The sequence below is a fragment of the Dama dama genome, chromosome 14, assembly GCF_033118175.1.
Source record: "Dama dama isolate Ldn47 chromosome 14, ASM3311817v1, whole genome shotgun sequence".
Classification (NCBI taxonomy): domain Eukaryota; kingdom Metazoa; phylum Chordata; class Mammalia; order Artiodactyla; family Cervidae; genus Dama; species Dama dama.
This window is the reverse complement of record NC_083694.1, coordinates 74,972,699-74,991,190: the sequence shown is the minus strand read 5'-3', so window position 1 is coordinate 74,991,190 and position 18,492 is coordinate 74,972,699. Positions and strand designations below refer to the sequence as shown.

At 45.5% G+C, this 18,492-nt stretch overlaps 1 long non-coding RNA gene across 4 annotated transcripts; it reads right to left on the bottom strand.

Annotated features, from left to right (window-relative positions):
• Window positions 1–8,095: 8,095 nt before the first annotated feature.
• LOC133069473 (uncharacterized) lies at window positions 8,096–18,437 on the bottom strand. Of its 4 annotated transcripts, none has more exons than XR_009695881.1 (4): window positions 18,374–18,437; window positions 9,616–9,879; window positions 9,168–9,381; window positions 8,096–8,770 (listed from the first exon to the last, which is right to left on the bottom strand). It is a non-coding gene; the product is annotated as an uncharacterized LOC133069473 (long non-coding RNA). The 4 variants fall into 4 exon arrangements; XR_009695880.1 differs by lacking the exon at window positions 18,374–18,437 and adding an exon at window positions 18,028–18,244; XR_009695882.1 differs by lacking the exon at window positions 18,374–18,437 and adding an exon at window positions 18,098–18,244.
• Window positions 18,438–18,492: the final 55 nt, after the last annotated feature.

Below are 18,492 nucleotides of genomic sequence, written 5' to 3'. Positions count from 1 at the left end.
AGCTGCCACTTTCCCCTTGCATAAATGTGAAATTGATGATTTTTTTCACATTCATCCAGATAGTCTTTCATGCCAAATGGATAGTGTGCAAATAAGGTCTCCATGAGTCATTCACATATAAAAACATACTTGGAACTCAAACCCCAAGGAATGCACTATCGACTTCGTAGAGACATCCAGCCAACCAGACGACTTGTGTTCAGACTCCCTGAGGCCGAGGTTTCTACGCAGACAGCAATCATGAGAAACGTCGGACCTGGCATAAAATCGGCACAAGCGGCAGAATGTATGGTTTTTAGAACATAATGGTTATTTGATCTCTGTGCAAACCTCAGCATATTTCTTTCTCTCTCTCTCCCCCCTTTTTTTTCATCCTCTAGAAAGCTATAATTTGACTTTAAGAGCAGTAGTTAGGAGCAAAATGCTAATCAAGTCAGAAACCGGTGCCTTACAGCCTCTCACAGTGAAGCACTGTGTGGAGGAAAAACGGCTCTGTCTCCGAAGACTCAAAGCACTCTGTCCATCCCAGGCCTCCTCTTGCTGGCCTTGGGGGGCTCCCCTTCTTGGCCAGGACCAGTCTGCCTCTTCTTCCAGAAATCCTTTTTTTCCGAGATTACCCTCAAAGGGACTTACTCCTGCCATTTTTGAAGGCAGACACGAGTCTTTTCATTTTAAGGGTTTTCACTGGTCCATGTTATTGAGAAACAGGGAATTAAAAGTAAACAAATGTGGGGAAAGTTACAGAAGTTTAAGAACTTGCCCAAAGTTAACTTAAATATGTGTCCCTGGGCTGCAGTAAAACGCAGCTGAGGCTGGGCGGCCTCCCCCAGGGCCTTTCTTCGGTTGTCAGGTAGAATGTCATCAGCACGAGCCTTGGGGGGCTCCCCCTTCTGCTCCTGTCACCCTGGTCCCCCGGCTGCAGCTCAGGGAGACTTCCTTTCTTGCCCCCACCCCGAGCCTCTCTTCTTTCCTATCAGGCTCTGATGTCCTGATGATCTTACTGGAGCAGAATTTGGACCCCCCTAGTAATTCACCCAAATGCCCACATGCATTTGAAGGGGGTCATTTATATCCCCAGAGAAGTTCTGTGTCTATAACCTTCACGCAGGACATGTCACTTTAGCTTATTCCCTAACAAGTATCACAGACGGAGGGAATTAGGAAGTGTCCTTAGTTTTCAGTAACAATCAGGCTCACGTGTTAAGTCACAGCTCCAAATCCAACTAGGGTAATGTCAGTTGGAGAAGAGGCGCAAAGCAAATTTAGAGGATTAGTAAAGGTCTGGAAAATAAGACTGTAATAAGGAAGGTAGCAGAGTTCATCAACATCGGTGCTGTTAACAGCGGGGGCGACTCATTGTAGGGGATGTCCGTGTGTGTGTGTGTGTGTGTGTGTGTGTGCGCGCATGTGCGCACGCATGTGTGCGCGTGTGTGCATGCGTGTGTACGCGTGTGTGTGCATGTGTGTGCGTGTGTGTGCGCATGCGTGTGCGTGTGTGCACCATCTGTGCACTGCAGCAGCATCCCTGGCCTCTACCCCCTGGATGCCAGTTGCATTTGCCCTCCAGCTGTGACAACCAGAACAGTCTGCAGACATTGCCAAGCGTCCCGTCACCCGGCCGAGGATGACTAGATGAGGGCGTTAGGAAAGTCCCCTCAAGGGAAGAGACAAATTAGGAGTTTGGGATTAACGTGTACGTACAGGAGAGATAAACAAGGACCTAGTCTATAGCACAAGGAACTATATTCAGTACCCTGTGATGACCAATAAGGGAGAAGAATCTGAAGAAGACTCTATCCATGTGCGTATATACAGTTGGATATCCTGAGTCCCTGCGCCACGCACCTGAGACCAACACAAGCTGTGAATTAGCTACGCACCGTGCTCAGTCGCTCAGTCATGTCTGACTCTTTGCGACCCCGTGGACTGTAGCCTGCGAGGCTCCTCTGTCCATGGGATTCTCCAGGCAAGAATACTGGAGTGGGTTGCCATGCCCTCCTCCAAGGGATCTTCCCAACCCAGGGATCAAGTCCAGGTCTCCCATATTGCAGGCAGATTCTTTACCATCTGAGTCACATGCTTCCATTTAAAAAACGGTTTTAGGGCCTTCCCTGGAGGTCCAGTGGTTAAGACATCGCCTTCCAATGAAGGGGCTTCAGATCTGATCCCTGGTGGGGGAGCTGAGATCCCATATGCCTTGTGGCCAAAAAACCAAAACATTAAACAGAAGCAGTACTGTAACAAATTCAATAAAGACTTTAAAAATAGTTCACATCAAACTATATACAATGGTTTTTAAAAAAGAAATCATTAAAAAAAGATATTAAGCCCAAAGTGGAGCGTTTAATCGTAGGGTCCAAATACACGAAGGACCCTCACATTGATGACTGTCAATAGCTTTCTATTTCCGCTAAGGACAGCGGAATTTCAACCTGAAGGATTTGGATAAGACATGACTGATTAATTTCTTGTGAGGCGTGTTATGTACCTCCACGGGTTACTAACGAGGGATGGAGCTCCGCCCCGTCTGTGAGAGGAGGTAAGGCGTGGGTTTCTAGAGTAACTGTTGTGGTCGTGCTTGAGTGGAGAAGCTGGGACAGAAGAACTTTCGGCTCCCCTCTGCCAATGTCCTGGCACCCAGCTCAAGGCAGGCGCCACGCACGACTCGTGTGCACCCACCAGCACCACCCCGTCGATCAAACGGGACTTTGCCAAACAGACACTGTGAAGACTGTTCTGTATTACTTTGACATCATTTAGAAACAACACAGGAATCCAAAAAATTGTCCTTCAGTGTTCTCTTTTGAAGATCCATCTTCAAGGACTTGGAAGAAGTTTCTTAGTTCGAAGTTCCACTGGGTATTATCTTACTCTGAATTATTTATTCACTCTAAGTGGTAAGAAGAACTATTGTTGGTGCTTTTTAAGAACCACAGGATGAGAACAAGGAGTCTGTGTAAAAGGAGTCTGACTTCTTAGAAAAGAAGCTGTTAGAAAGAGGAAGGGATGGCATGATGCCTTTTAAAACTTATTTATATTCCCACCTCATTCCAGAAAGATTTAAGACTGAATTCTTGATAATGACCGAATTTTTAAGCTCTCAAATCTACAGTAATACAGACCATTACATAGCAATGTGTGACAAAGAATTCTTCCAGCCTGTGATCAGACTGGGGCTTCAAATTCTGGCAGTACAGTAGAGAACAATGGGGCTTTGTCTATTCTGCTATATGATAATAGCTCATTCATTTAATTATATGAACTAGTCATATATGTTACTTGGCTTTTAATTATATCATTTAATTAATTATTTAACTGTTTATTGTGTAATTTTCCATTCAGGAGACTCAGGAATAATTTCAAATGTATTGGGTTAGGATTTTTTTTCTAGTGCACAGAAAACCCACTACAAGCCAGCATAAGGAGATAAACAAGACAGGGATGGGCAAGAGGATTTGCCAGGTTTCTTGGCGAAGAAACCGCAGTGTACGGCAGACACCAAATGTGGCTGGGTCCTGGGCTAAAAAAGATAAATTCTTTTATTGTCGTGCTCCACGTGCCAAGATGGCAGGACAGTGAAAGGAACCTGCTTTCCCAGCAGCTGGGATGAGTCAGGTGCCACTCCTGATCCAGGGCCTGCTGTCCAGGGACGACGGGGCTCTGAGAGGTTCCAGAGGTCACGAGTCACCCCTGGACTCGAGACCGGAGCTGCCTCCGCCCCCAACCACACAGAGAGGAAGACTAGAGTCAACAAAAAAAAAACAAAACAGAACCGACTGGAGGTGCAGTGAATGGGTGTCAGGCCGCCAGGAACATGCGTCCTTCACACCCGGGGCTTGCATTTGAGTATTTCAGTGAAACTCTCGGTGGAGGACGGTCACGCTGGGCTGTGTGCGCTGGTTCCTGCTCATCTGGTGTGAAGCTCCTTGGACTCAAGCTTTGTTCAACCGTCAGCGTAGAGTCATGGTGACCACCGATGTCAACCAGCAGGCGAGCTGTTCTGAAGTGTCCAGTCACACCTGCGAGGGTCTCAACTAAGAGTATCCCTCCCTTCACAGGAGGACTTTGGTTTTCTTTTTAATTTTGATTTTTAAATTTTTATTTATTCTTAAAATTTTTATTTTATATTGGATCATATGACACTATACTGTAAGACATATATCATATGATATTGCTGATATGTGTGGAATCTAAAAAAGTGATGCAGACGAACTGATTTACAAAACAGAGACAGACACATAGACTTAAAGAACGAACTTTAGGACTTGGTTTTGTAACATCACGGAAACCTTCACCGGCATAGAGACGTGAGGTCTCGGGGAAGCCCCAGCCCCGCCCTGGGCGGACTCCCCGAGTCGGACACCGGCTGGAGGACCCGCGCCCCCGTTGCTGAGTGGTCCGGGTGCAGCCCGGGGCCCTGTCTGAGCTCACGCGTGTCCTGAGGCCATCACCTACCAGGGACCTGGCCGGGGCTAAGACACCTCCTCGGCACGGCTGGGACCCCTTCTGTTCTCGCTGCTCTGCCTGGCCTGTGCTGGCCGCTCACCGTGCGCTCTGAACCCTGTAATTCTGGAGTCAGGGTCGGCTCCGTCCCATGTGTCTCCAACCCTGTGACCCTTCCTGGGCCGGGCCGCTGGGCCTGAGGACAAAACCAGGACTCACTGTCATTGCGCTGCGGGGTCACACAGATTCTGCTCAGAGCTGTCGGGCAGAGATGCCCAGGCCCCCTCCCCCGCCCCCCCATTCCAGGGCAGGGCAGGTTTGACCCCCTGGCTCCCCAGACCCTACCTCTCCCAGGCCCCTGCTGGCAGGGGTGGCCACGCGGCAACGTTCCAGCCACTGAGATGTGAGTAGAAGCGATGTGTATGGTCTCACCATATGTCAGTGTGGGTTAGGTACTCTTTTCTAATGATATACATATATTTTAAAATATTTATACTTATTATTTATTATATTTATATACATAAGCATGTATTATCATTATTTCAAAGAACAAGCAATGTTTACCCTGAGGAAGACAAAACTTAAAAGAGTGATTTTATTTAGTTTTTAAAGCCCTTGTTGTATTGTATTGGGGCAGAGCTGATAAACAATGTTGCCATAGTCTCAGGTGAACAGCAAAGGGACTCAGCCAAACATACATATGTATCCATGCTCCCCCAGACTCCCCTCCCATCCAGCCTGCCACAGGACACTGGGTGAGTTCCCTGTGGTCAACACTAGGTCCTTGCTGGTTATCCATTTTAAATACAGCAGTGTGGACATGTCCATCCCCAACTCCCTAACCATCCCTTCCCCCCAGCAAGCTTAAGTTCATCCTTAAGAGAGTGGTTTCAGAACCAGTTTTAAATACATTAGCACATGCTCTCACTTTCTAACCACTGAAATCACACTTTCAGCCCAACAGGGCACCACGGCGTCCAAGGGAAAGCCCCAGCCACTCGCCTTGCCTGCCCCAGGGGCTGACATGGTCTGACCGGAGGGCTGTCCCCGCAGCCTCCCCGGGCCCCAGGCAGGAGTCAGGGCCTCTGAGGGTGAGAACACTGTCCTGGGAGATGCGGCAGCAACTTCAAACCCACCTGCCAAACACGGAATGTGGCTGAGATTTCCAGCTACTGGAGGCGCTCCCATACAGAGAGCGGATGGTTACCTACCAGGGATGCTGGCGAAGGGCCTTTCACCTTCCTTCGGTCTCCACTTTGACTTCATCTTTCACCTTGATTTGAGAACTGACCCCAGGGCACGAGGCGCCGGCCACCAGGAGGCTGCCTTCAAATGGCTTCGCTGTTTGGTTTGAAATGTTTGGTCTTTTGAATTCATGTTCATTCCTATTGAGACAAACAGGCAAAAAAAAAAAAAAAAAAAAAATTCTAAAGACAAAACAAACAAAAATCCAGAACATCACTGTTGTCACCAGGCTGGCTCCATCCCCCTCCTATCATGTCTTCTGCCATCCGCTCTGAAGAACCAAGAGAGAGAAGGCCAGAGAGCTCAGGACACTCCTGAAATCGGTGATACTTGATTTCTGAGTTTTCTCTCTCCTTTTTTTTTTTTGCATTATTGCCCCCTTTCCCGGAACTTTTAAAAAATCACCTTCAAGCTTTAAATGCCTCACTGATACCCACCCTTGGGAAACAAGCTCATTAATCTCAGCCCATCTGACAATCAGTGATTGATGAGGTTTAAAAGGTATTAACTCTGGGCAAGAAGGTTTAACTAAAAGGTGCAGCTCTTTAATTACAGGATTTACGCCAAAAAAAAGTCAAAGAGAGTGGCTGGGGTTTGAGATCCTGTTTTTGCCTGTAGAAGAGAGTCTTCTTGGCAGTTCTTGAATTTTTCTTTTTTTTTTTTTTTATGACCAGTTTGTTTAAGTCAAGAGTCAAGAAAGGGTCACATGTTACGTTTAGTTTATACACTAAAGAGGTCTACCTCTTCTAGACCATGGCTTCCTCCACTGTTTCTGTCGGTCTCACTTTCTTTCCCCTGAAATGTATTGTCATTTTTTTTCCTGTAAGTTTTTCCACAGTCTGAATTTTGGTAATTGCACACCGCTGGCTGGGGCTGCTTAAAAGCCTCCTCCTCTGTCTCTTATATCTTCTGGAAATGATACATCCAGAGGCTCAGTCCGACTTAGGCTCCCTTCTCTGGCGTGGACACTGTGTCAGTCAGTGGTTTTGTGTACTTCCACTGGGAAGCACGGAACATATGACTCTGCAATGCTGGGACTGCTCAGAGGCTTCGGGCCCTGCCAGGCTGACTCATGCGTGGCTAAGTCTGTCCGTGTCTTCACCTAATACCTTTTGCAGCAATTGGTGATCTTCACTCACACCCACGATTTCACCGCAGGCTGCAGCCCTGTGGTGCTCTCGTCTGCAGGGCCCCTCACTCTCAGCTGGGCCGTCTCTGCAAAGGGAAACCGGCCTGTCAACAAGTGGTTCCCCCCAGGGACAGTTTGTACAGGAAAGACAGAGAGTGTTCAAGTCTCTTTCTTTTTATTTATCATTGATAGAATGATGAGTTGGTTCCTGAAAGGAAAGTATGCCTATTTCTCTCTGCTCACAAAACTTCTGAGGCCAGATGTATGGGATTTTCTGTCTTATCATGCAATTCTGACCCTAACTGCCCAGAGTTAGTGTAGATGGGTTAGGGGCTCAGTTCCAGAAGACTGTCCCCAACCTGAGACGATAGCTGCAAATCCCAGCTGCCTATACTTCTGAGGAACCAGCTATCAATTGGGGACCCCACAAGCCTTTCCTCAGCTTGGTCATTTGCTCACAGAACCCAGGGAACCACTTACTATCACCCCTTTATTATAAGGGGGCTTCCTAGGCAGTGCAGTGGTAAAGAATTCACCTAATAATGCAGGACACTCAGGTTTGATCCCTGGATCAGGACAACCCCCTGGAGAAGGAAATGGCAACCCACTGCAATATTCTTGCCTGGAGAATCCCGTGGACAGAGGAGCTTGGAGGGCTATGGTGAGTAGGGTCACAGTTGGACATGACTGAGCATGCAAGGTGTTTATCATAAAGGACACAACTCGGGAACAGCCAGAAGGAAGAAGGTGCACAGGCCAGGTGTGGGGGCGGGTGGGGCATCCATGCCACCACTCAGAGAGCTCAGGTGCCCTCAGAAACCTGCTGTGTGGGCGCTTTATGGAGGCTTCCTTCCTTGGGCACAACTGATTAAATCACTGCCTGTTGGTGATGAAGTCCAGCTCCAGCCCCTCGCCCCTCCCCCTAGGTCTGACCGTCTCCTCCCATCCAAGGCTGGTTTCCCTGACAACCAGCCCCTCAGTCCCACCCTTAGGGTCTTTTCTAAGTCACGGCATTGACACAAACTCAGATTATGGCAGATTATGGCTGAAAGAGGCTAGTTATAAACAAGCAAAGATGCCTTGTTTTACCCTAACACTCCAGAAATTCCAAGTTTTCGGAGCCCTGTGCCCAGAAGCCGGGGCAGGGACCAAATACCCATTTCTCGTTATGTCACAGTTCCCTAGCATCCTCCATGGTTGACCCGAGAGTCTTTCTTCTTTTCTTTTTTGTCATCGTGAAATCTATCTACATAAAAGATAAACAAAAGAGAGGCTAAGTAAAATTATTTATCACACTCAGTTTTTACTTTTTTACATCATAAAGGGGATGGATTCCACATCCCACTGTAGGACACATTTCAGCTACTACAGCGTCTTAGCCATCTCTGGGTGCTCTAACAAAACCCACAGACTGTTGTTCTGCAAACAGAAATTCAGTTCTCGTGGTTCTGGAGGCCGGCAAGCCTAAGACCATCACAGCGCCGCAATCCAGTGTCTGGGGAGGTCGCGTTCCTGGATCAAAGACGATGCCTTCTCACCGTGTCCTCACAGGCCAGAAGGGGTGAGAGAGTTCTGTCGGCTCTCTTCGATGAGGACTCTAATCCCACCCACGAGGGCCCCCCTCATGACCCCAGAGCCTCCCCAAAGTCTTACCTCCTAGAATTGTCATGTTGGGCGTTAAGACTTCAACAGATGAATTTGGGGAGGACACAAACATTCAGATGACCGCATATGGTAACTTTTTAAAAGTAATAGAAAGATAAACTAAATGCTGATTTTTCACTAACAAGATGAAAATTGTAGGAGAAGGAAATGGCAACCCACTCCAGTATTCTTGCCTGGAAAAATCCATGGACAGAGGAGTCTGGCGGGCCGAAGTCCATGGGATTACATGACTGATCGTGTGTGCACGACGGTGGAGGGAGATGGGTTGGTAGCAAGAAACTGGTAGAACTAAAAAATAAATAAATTAAAAAATAAATAAAGACTCGATAAAAATGAAATAAAAAAGATGAAAATTGTAATTAAATAGATTATAGACATGCAAACTGATACTTGCCTATTTTTAAAAAGCAAGTGAGCTAAGGTGCGTTGGTCATATTCATAATAAAATTTTATTTGACTTAGGAAATGTGTTAGTAGCATCTTCACAGTTCTCAAAATTCAATCCTAATCCACACATGTTTGTAATGCTTTTTTTGGGAATAATCCCCAAAGTCCACATTTATCTAAATCTAGTATCTTCCAGAGAAACAGGTTGGCCAGACTTGTGCCATCTTTTGTACGACCCACTCTCGCAAAAAGCACAGATCCTGGAGAAGGGAGAGGCAACCTCCTCCAGGATTCCTACCTGGGAAATCCTGTGGACAGAGGATCCTGGCGGGCAGCAGGCCACGGGGTCGCAGAGAGTCGGACACGACTGAGGGACTCAGCCACAGGAACTCCCGGCGCAGGGACGCGAGCATGAAGGCGGAGAGTTTAGGGCCAGGAGCCTGGTTGTTTTCTCCCCAGAGAGGCTCCTCAGTGCGCAGCTCTCTCTCCTGAGGGCCGATGACTACCTGCAACTGGAAAATAGATTCCTATCCTGTAGGCAGTAACTTGGTAGATGATCAAATCCTTGCAAATCATTCAAATATTTTTGGACTGCAGAGGTGTTGTTGACACAAAGGGAAACTCCAGGGTCTTTGCCTTCAGGGAATCTGAGCAGAGTGGGTGAGGCAGACAGGACACAGGTGGGCCATCTTAGCAAAGGGCTCTGATAAAGCCTGTGTCATCTTTTCCTCCGAAATAATTCTTACCTAGTAGTCCTGAGTGGGAACGTGTGACTTGTGTTGACTCTGCTGGCATTTCCCCCACGCCCCGTCCTCTGGTCCTGGCTTAAGCCAAGTCTCCAGGGCCCACACACGGCTGCAGTCTGGGCTCTCCACACGTCTGGGCTGTCCTGTCGCAAACACTTCTGACCCCGGGTTCGAGCCCAGCTGTGGTCGACCTGCATCACCACATAAGGGCCTTCCCTTTTCCACCTCAGAATTCAGGGGGAGGCTGCCACTGACCAATTCAAACTGCAAAGATGTAGACATTTATACAAGTGACCACTGAAAGCCAGCACTGCTTTCTAAGTTTTTTTCCCACTTTTTTTTAAACTCCTGACCCAGTTCTGAAATGAAATCACCCCTTGGTAGAAAATTGAAGGCTGCCACCCACATTCCCCATTTCCAGGAGCCTCTGCAGAACTCCTGCTGTTTTTCACAACATTGACTTCAAGGATACAAATTCAAACACGAGCAAAAACCTTAAATTTGAAGTTTTTTGCAAAATTTCATGCAAATATATCTTCTTGCTTCACATAATAATACTATTTTATAATGCTTTTAGTAATTATATTTTATAATGCTTTCAGCTTTTCGAATTGTCTTTTGATGAACTGTATCAGATTTTGTGATATGTGTCCCCCGCCCCCCGCCAGTATTAAAGCAGTCATTTCTAATTTCATGGTTTCTAAGAAGAAAATCTGATATTATTACCTCTTCATGGATTTTTCTGTTTAAGCAATGTAACCTTTCAACTAAGTATCTCTCTTTTAAGCAAGTATGACTCCACAGTTATTTTCCTTAAACCCAGTTATCATCTGTTACTTACTGATTCACCCACCTGCCAAAAAGAATTAATCAACATATTAACTTATGCTACAATAGAGAAAATCTCCATTTCTTCAAAATACTTTTATATAATCTTTCAGACTAGTTATAATCTATTTTAACACAGTCATTTTAATTCCCACAGTATATTATTATACTGTCAAATTGAAATTTAAGATTTTTTTTTTTTTTGCAAAACACATTCACTGTTGCTTGTATTTATCACTGTGAAGGGATTACCCCAAATGCTAACTGGTCATGGAGTCAGGGAAGGATGTGCTGAAGTGGATTAAAGTCTTAAACCCAATTTGTGAAACCACACTGAATGCATTCCCATCCAAAGATCTTAAAGCACAGAGGTTCTCGGGCTGCAGCAAACAATGAAAAGTCAAAAATGGAAAGGCGTTCAGCCAGAATGAATCACCACACAAGATGAAAAAAGTAAGAACACCCACCAGATTTCATTATTTGATGGAAAAAAAAAAAAGAAAAACCATCCTCTACTTTACAGTAGAGGATAATGAGATGCAGGAAATGGTCTGGGAGAAAGGAACAGTTTCCTCTGCAGTTACTGGTCTTAAACCCACAAACTTCTACACTAAATTCCAAGACGTTACCTTGCCAAGACAAGCTGTTTAAACTAATAACTTCCCTTTTTCTGACAAATAGAAACACTTGCTCACGGTAGAAGACACAGATGAGCAAAAAGATAAAAAGCAAAAAGCTCAGCACCCAGGGAGAGCCGCTATGTTCACTTTAAAAACCCTTCTGGAGACTCACGTACCGTACAATGCACCCATTCTAAGTGTATAATTAAGTATTTTAAGATATATGTACTGGGCTGTACATCACCATTGCCACAATCTAATGTTAGAACATTCCATTACGCCAGAAAGAAACCCACTAGCAGTCACTTCCCATTTCTTCCCACCACACATCCCCGCTCCTCGGTCCTGGGCAACCGCTGACCTGCTTCCTGTCTCTCTGAATCTGCTTAGTCCAGACCTCTCATATAAATGGAGTCATAATATGTGGGTCTTCTCTGACTGATGTCTTTCACTTAGCTCAGTGTTTCCCAGGCTCTTCCACACTGTAGCACGTATCAGTACTTAGTTTTTTATTGCTGAATAATATTCCACTGTAAGGACAGGCCACACTTTATTTACCCGTTTATAATGGACACTGGTCTCGGTGTTCTGTTGGGAACACTGCTCCTGCGAACATTCCTGCACAAGTTTTTGTTTGGACACCTGTTGCCGAGTCTCCTGGAGTCCAGGAGTGGGATTTCTGGGTTACGCGGTGACTCTGTTTAACATTTTGAGGAACTGCCAGATTATTTTCCAGAATAGCGGTGCACCACTTTACATTCCCATCAGCAATGTTCCAGTTTCTCCATAGAACACTTATTTTTTTAATACACTTTTGGCTGAACTGCGTGGCATGTGGGATCTTAGTTCCTCCACCAGGGGTCAAACCTGCGATCCCTGCATTGGGAGTGCCGAGTTTTAACCACAGGCCCCAGGGTCATGTCAATTTAATTCTTAGACCACCCAGAGGGCTTAGAAGGGTAGAGAAAATTTTCTTCATCCTCAACAACAGCTCAGTACCAGTCTGATATTTCTAACTATCTAGTGGCATCTTCGTAAGTTCGAGTTTTAGGATGAAATTTTAGATTTGTAATACAGACCTAGTTTTAAGTAGGCACCTCATTTGGTGTCCCAGAAACTTCACTGTCAAGAATTATGTAGTTCTTTGAATATACCTGTGCCAGGAGTTTGGGCAGAAGAAATAATATAGATCAATGAGACCATCAACTCTATGATGTGTTCCAGATTGGAAGGAAAATGGTTCTAAAATTATTAACAATATTTATCATGCTCTTGTGCATATTAAATTCATCTCTATAGAATCTTTCACCTCTCTGCCCTTTTCTGTGGTTGGAATAAAGCAACTTGGGTGTCGTTCATGGCTCCTTTCTTCTACCCTCCATGTCTCGTCAACCAGAAAGAGCTAGCAACTCTACTTTCCATGTATTTCTGTTTTCTTGGCTGTGCCCTGCAGCACGCAGAATCTTAGTTCCCCAGCCAGGAATGGAACCCAGGAATCAATCCCTGTATTGGGAGCTCGGGGTCTTAACCACTGGACCACCAGGGCACTCCCTCTGTGCATCTTGATTCCATCCACTGCTCTGTGCCCCCACGGCCACCACCTGAGTTCAGGCCACCGTCTTCTCCAGTCTGAATTACTGCCTCAGCTTCCTACCCCCCCCCCCCCAACCCCGCCGTCTTTTCTCCACATTACAGTAGGAGTGGGAAATACACTATTGCTGTGCCGTTGTCAAAAGCCATGGAGACGTGGGGTCACCTGTTACTGCAGCATACCTCGGCCTGAGCAGACGACACCCAACTTCTTCCAGCTCCTTGGATGTGCCGTTCTCTCACTTTGGGCCTTTCCCTTCCTCTCCCTGTCTGAATCACCCCAACCTCTCCTGGCCTTCAGATCTCAGTTTAGATGTCGTTTTCTCTGCAAGCCCTTCTCTTTCTCTCCAGACTGGTTTGTGTGTCCATCTGACACACTCCTCGGACAGTCTGTACTTCCCCCATCTCAGCACTGACTACAGAACCGTCGCCCTCGTCCACTGCGAGGCAAACACGATGACTTCCTCATTCACCACGGCCTGCCACATGGTAGATGCTGTAAATCCCTTGCATGAGTGAATCAATCTTTAGAACTTGAAAGCTTTGCCACACTACTTCTCAGGGGAAGTCACTGAAGGCAGAAAGTAGTTGAGTCCAAGTTGTGGTCTGATTCATCATGATGACACAAGCAAAGAAAAACATCCATGGCTGCTAAATGCTTCCCTATCTTCACCTTGATGTAAGTTCTACGGGTTTTCCAAGCCTCTCACATTAAAAGAGTGGGGAGAGCTATAAACAGTAGGAGTGAGGCTGAAGCTCCTTGGCAGGAGACAATGACAGGCACTCTTATTCCGGTACGTGTCTCAACAGTGCACGAGAATGCCATACAGGTTGGCTCACAGTCTTGAAGCATTTCCGGTTCTCAGACAAGCTCTGGGCACGGTGTGCAGGGTGTGTGCATTCCACAACTCCGGTCTGACCGAGTCACCCAGGATATTTTCCTGTCCCTCCCTGCCATAAAACATAACTCGTAACAGCCCGGCGTGCGTCATGCCCTCTGATTCCCTCGTGAACTACCACAGGTAAGGCTTTCCACGGCCTACAACTAAAAGACCACCCCAGAGCCATGCTGGTGCTGACCCAGAAAGAGGAGTCTCAGTTTAGGTTGATTAGACTGTGCTCTGGTGACACCAGAGAGGAAATCTGAATCTGAGCTCTCTATCCAAGGGTGTATGGTGGGGGAGAGCCACATATGAGACCTGAGTGGTCCTGAGGTTGACTTTTTAACCTTGAGATGAAGAACTTCATGTTAAAATACTGGGCTTCCTCTACTATGCCTGACTCACATGCAGAAATGGTTTTAACTCATCAGGCTGCACATTAAGAATGAAGCAGCCCACATGTAAAGATTGACTTGTTTTTGGAAAAGAAAAAACAAGAAAAAGAATGACTACTTTTCCAAAAGTCATGGTAAGAACAGGCATGTCTACGGCAAGGGTCCAAAGCTTCCATGACACTGATGAGAGTTGGGCAGGGTTCTGTAAAACGTTAGCTTCAACTATTTCTGAGGTTTCCAAGGGATTACAGTGCTGAGAATGCTTGAAATGATGGTTAGAGCCAGGTCCCATGATTGGAAGTGAAAGGGGCATGGTTTTAGACTCAACGTAAAAATCAGGTTGTACTAATGGTAAAGAATCCGCCTGCCAACGCAAGAGATGCAGGTTCGATTCCTGGGTGGGGAAGATCCCCTGGAGGAGGGCATGACAACCCACTCCAGTATTCTTGCCTGGAGAATCCCATGGGTGAGGAGACTGGTGGACTGTAGTCCATGGGGTCGCAAAGAGTTAGACACGACTGAGGGACTAAACAACAACTGAGAATTAAACATGATAATGTTTGTAAAGCGCTTTGCATAAGGCTGGCTTTAGAGTCTCATTAAATGGCAAGGATAATCAAGCAGAGATCGCCAATGAAGAACTGAACTTCCTTGTAAGGGAAGGAGTTCACTGCCTCTAAAAGTACTTTAGAGTCAATTGGCCGTGTGCTGTAGAAGAGTTCCTCCTGCCTGGGCATGGAGAGCAGCAGGGACCAAGAAAGGACTCCAGTGAATCCATCCAGATCTAAGACTCTAAGACAGAGCAATGCTGAAATTGCTTTGCACATACTGATTCTAAAGCAAAATGGCTCCCAAATATACAACACTGAAACTGCTGGAACCGTAGGGAGAAATGGACAAATTCATCATTTGATGAGTGACTATTTGATCTACTTTATTATGTATTAATGGATGAGAGGCAAATCTGAACATGAGTGTTAGTAAAAATGTAGAAAATCTGAACTACCAAGCTTGATTTACTTGATATACATCACTGCACCTATCTACCTATTGGTGAGATCAACACTCTTCTTTGGCTTAGAATATTTCTAGAAACCGACCATGGACTACCTAATAGAGCAAGTCTCAAGGGTCCTTGATTCCATCCATAGAGTAGCAAATATATACATAAAACACATAAATACATTTTGAATTTAAAAGTCTTTAAATAACTGACGGTTTAAAGAAGAAATAATAATGAATACTTAAAAATAACAGAACTGAGTAAAAACACTGTGTATTGAAACTTGTGGGATGCAGAAAAAGTAGTAATTTGAGGAAAACTTATAACCTTAGTTGCTTATATTAGAAAAACAGAAAAATTAAAGATGAATATACTAAACTCATTTAACTGAAAAACAGAATAATCTGAAGACAGTAGTAAGAGACAGAGAAATTACATATATCAGTGAAATAGAAAACAAATTTGCAATATTTATTAACAAGGTCAAAAGTTGATTCTTGAAAAGCATATAATGAAACAAACTTTCTAGTTAGATCTAGTAGGAAAAAAATGAAACATCAAGTTAGTATCAATGAAAAAGAGACATTATATATAAAACATTTTTAAAAGATAAAATGAAAAACTTTTTAAAAGTAAAAAAAAAACAGTTGAAAAGAACATTAAAAAATATATAACTTAGAAAAACTGACTCAAGAATTCCTAAAAAATGTTGACTAGATCTATGACTAATAAAAACAATAAATCTAAAGGTAAAAATCTTCCACTCATACAAAGAAACTCCACACCCAGACAATTTTATAGGGAGTTCCGCCAAACTTTGAGGAGACCGGTCATTTCAGAACTGTATACATTATTCCAGAGAAAAAACAAGGAAAAAAAAGGAAATATTCCCCAGCTTATTCTCTGGTGCCTGTAAAACCAGGGATAGCATAAGAAAGGAAAATTATAAATCAATCATAAACATAAAAATCCTAAATAAGATATCAGCTAAAAGATAATATATGTATTATGGCCAAATTAGGTTTATCGCAGGAACACAAAGGTATTTAACATTGGAAAAACCTATACATATAATTCTTAATGCTGACAGATAAGGGGGCAGTGTTTTTGCTGACTTCAACAGATTAAGAGAGGAAACAAAGCATGGGGTAAAATCTAATACTCACTCATGAGGAAATTTTTAGCAAATTCAGAACGAAAGAGAACTTTTTTTATTTTGAAAGAGAACTTTTAACTTGGTTAAGGGTATTTGAAAAAGCCTGCAAAATACATGATTCCTAACAGGGAAACATGTGAACTAAGGTATTTTAAAACCAGGAACTAGACAAGAATGTCTGCTATCATCACAAACATTCAGCTCTGTACTGGACTGTAGCCACCATGATAAGGTATGAGAAAGAAAAGCAGATGAAAAGCAAAGCTGTCATCACTTAGCACGGGACCCCTGCCTCCTGTACAACGCAGGGAACTCTGCTCAGTGTCACGTGGCAGGCTGGACCGGGGCGGGGCTTGAGGGAGAAGGGACATGTGTATACTGCAGGCTGCCGTTCCTGGGCCGTCTGCCTGAAACTGTCACATTGTTAACATTGTATTAGGCTATACTCCGATACAAAATAAAAAGTTTAAAAAAAATTTGACCCTCTAAATAGAAAACCCTATTTAACTTATAAGCAGAGTATATCATGTGAAATGCAGGGATGAATCACAAGCTGGAATCACGATTGCTGGGAGAAATACCAACAACCTCAGATATACAGATAAAACCACTTTAATGGCAGAAAGTGAAGCAGAACTAAAGAGCCTCTTGATGAAGGTGAAAGAGGAGAGTGAAAAAGCTGGCTTAAAACTCAACATTCAAAAAACTAAGATCATGGCATCTGGTCCCATCACTTCATGGCAAATAGATGGGGAAAATGTGGAAAACAGTGTCAGTCTGCATTTCCTTGGGCTCCAAAATCAATGTGGACAGTGACTGCAGCCACAAAATTAAAAGACACTTGCTCCTTGGAAGAACAGCTATGACAAACCTAGACAGCATAGTAAAAAGCAGAGACATCAGTTTGCCAACCAAGATCCATATAGTCAAAGCTATGGTTTTTCCAGTAGTCATGTACTCTCCAGATGTGAGAATTGGACCATAAGGAAAGCTGAGCACCAAAGAATGGATGCTTTTGAACCGTGGTGTTGGAGAAGACTCTTGAGAGCCCCTTGGACAGTAAGGAAATCAAAACACCTCAGTCCTAAAGATCAACCCTGAATGTTCATTGGAAGGACTGATGCTGATGCTGAAGCTGATGTGAAGAGCTGATTCTTTGGAAAAGACCCTGATGCTCGCAAAAACTGAGAGCAGAAGGGGGTGACAGAGGATGAGGTGGTTGGATGGCATCACCAACTCCATGGACATGAATTTGAGCAAACTCTGGGAGACAGTGAAGGGCAGGAAAGCCTAGCATGCTACAGTTCATGGGGTCACAAAGAGTCGGACAGACTTAGCTACTGAACAACAACATGACCATGGGAATACATTACCAATGCTTCCCTTTCAGGGCTATGGAAGAGACCCATGGGAGTGAGGGGCCCTTACACGCAAATTTCATTAGCTTCATGGTCAGTCTGCCTCCAGTAATAAAATAGTGAAGACAAGTGAAGTGTCCACAGAAAAATGGATAAACAGGACAAAAACTACTTCACAGAATCAATATTACAGCAGCGAAAATAAATCATCTGCTTCCTCACACTTAACAACTTGTAAGAAACAGAGAAACTTCCATGATAAAAGTGAATCCCACAAGGCTACGTGTTATCTTTAAAAGCTCAAAAAGAGAAGAATAAAACAGAGCGTTTGGGAATGCCTCCAACCATGATAAAACGACTAAGAATGGCGAAGAGAGACCAAGTTCAGGACAGTGGTGGTCGAGCGAAGCAGCAGGGGTAGGAGGTGCAGGCTTATTTACTCAGTACGGATACGTCACGGAGTAACGGACTTCTGTTTCGTTGGTGTGCCTTCAGACTTAGTGTGATTCCACTGCATCGGTAGCAGCCTGCCTGCAAGAGCTCAAGTCCTGGAGTTCTGCGCCCTCCTTCCTGCCCCCTACCTTTGCCCTTCATTTACTGCCAGCGGCTCGGAGACCAGCTGCAGAGAAGTGCGACCCCCCGGGGACCAACCCAGCACCGGACCGCACGTCTGTCCTCGCCGTCGGGGGCGGGGGCGTGTGTGGAAAGGCCCAGGATATCCACACGCAGATCAAAGCTGCTCCGTTAATTCCCGTTATTCGCCGGCAGGAAGCAGATCGGAGCTCCCGGCCCGCCGGGCACCGCCCTCCCCGGCACCGCCCCACCACCACCCCGCCTCCCAAGGTGCGGGCTCCCCGTCCCCGCCCCACTCCCGGCGCCCGGACTCTTTCCCTCCCGCCCTGCCCACCCGATGACGCGAACTCTTACACGATGCCCGTGCCTGCCCCTCCCCGCGGAACCTGCCCGTTCCAACTCAGCTCGGGAGCTTACCGCCCGCCGGGAAGCCGCCCGGCCCCGCCCCCTCGGCCGCTCCCAGCCGGGCCCCG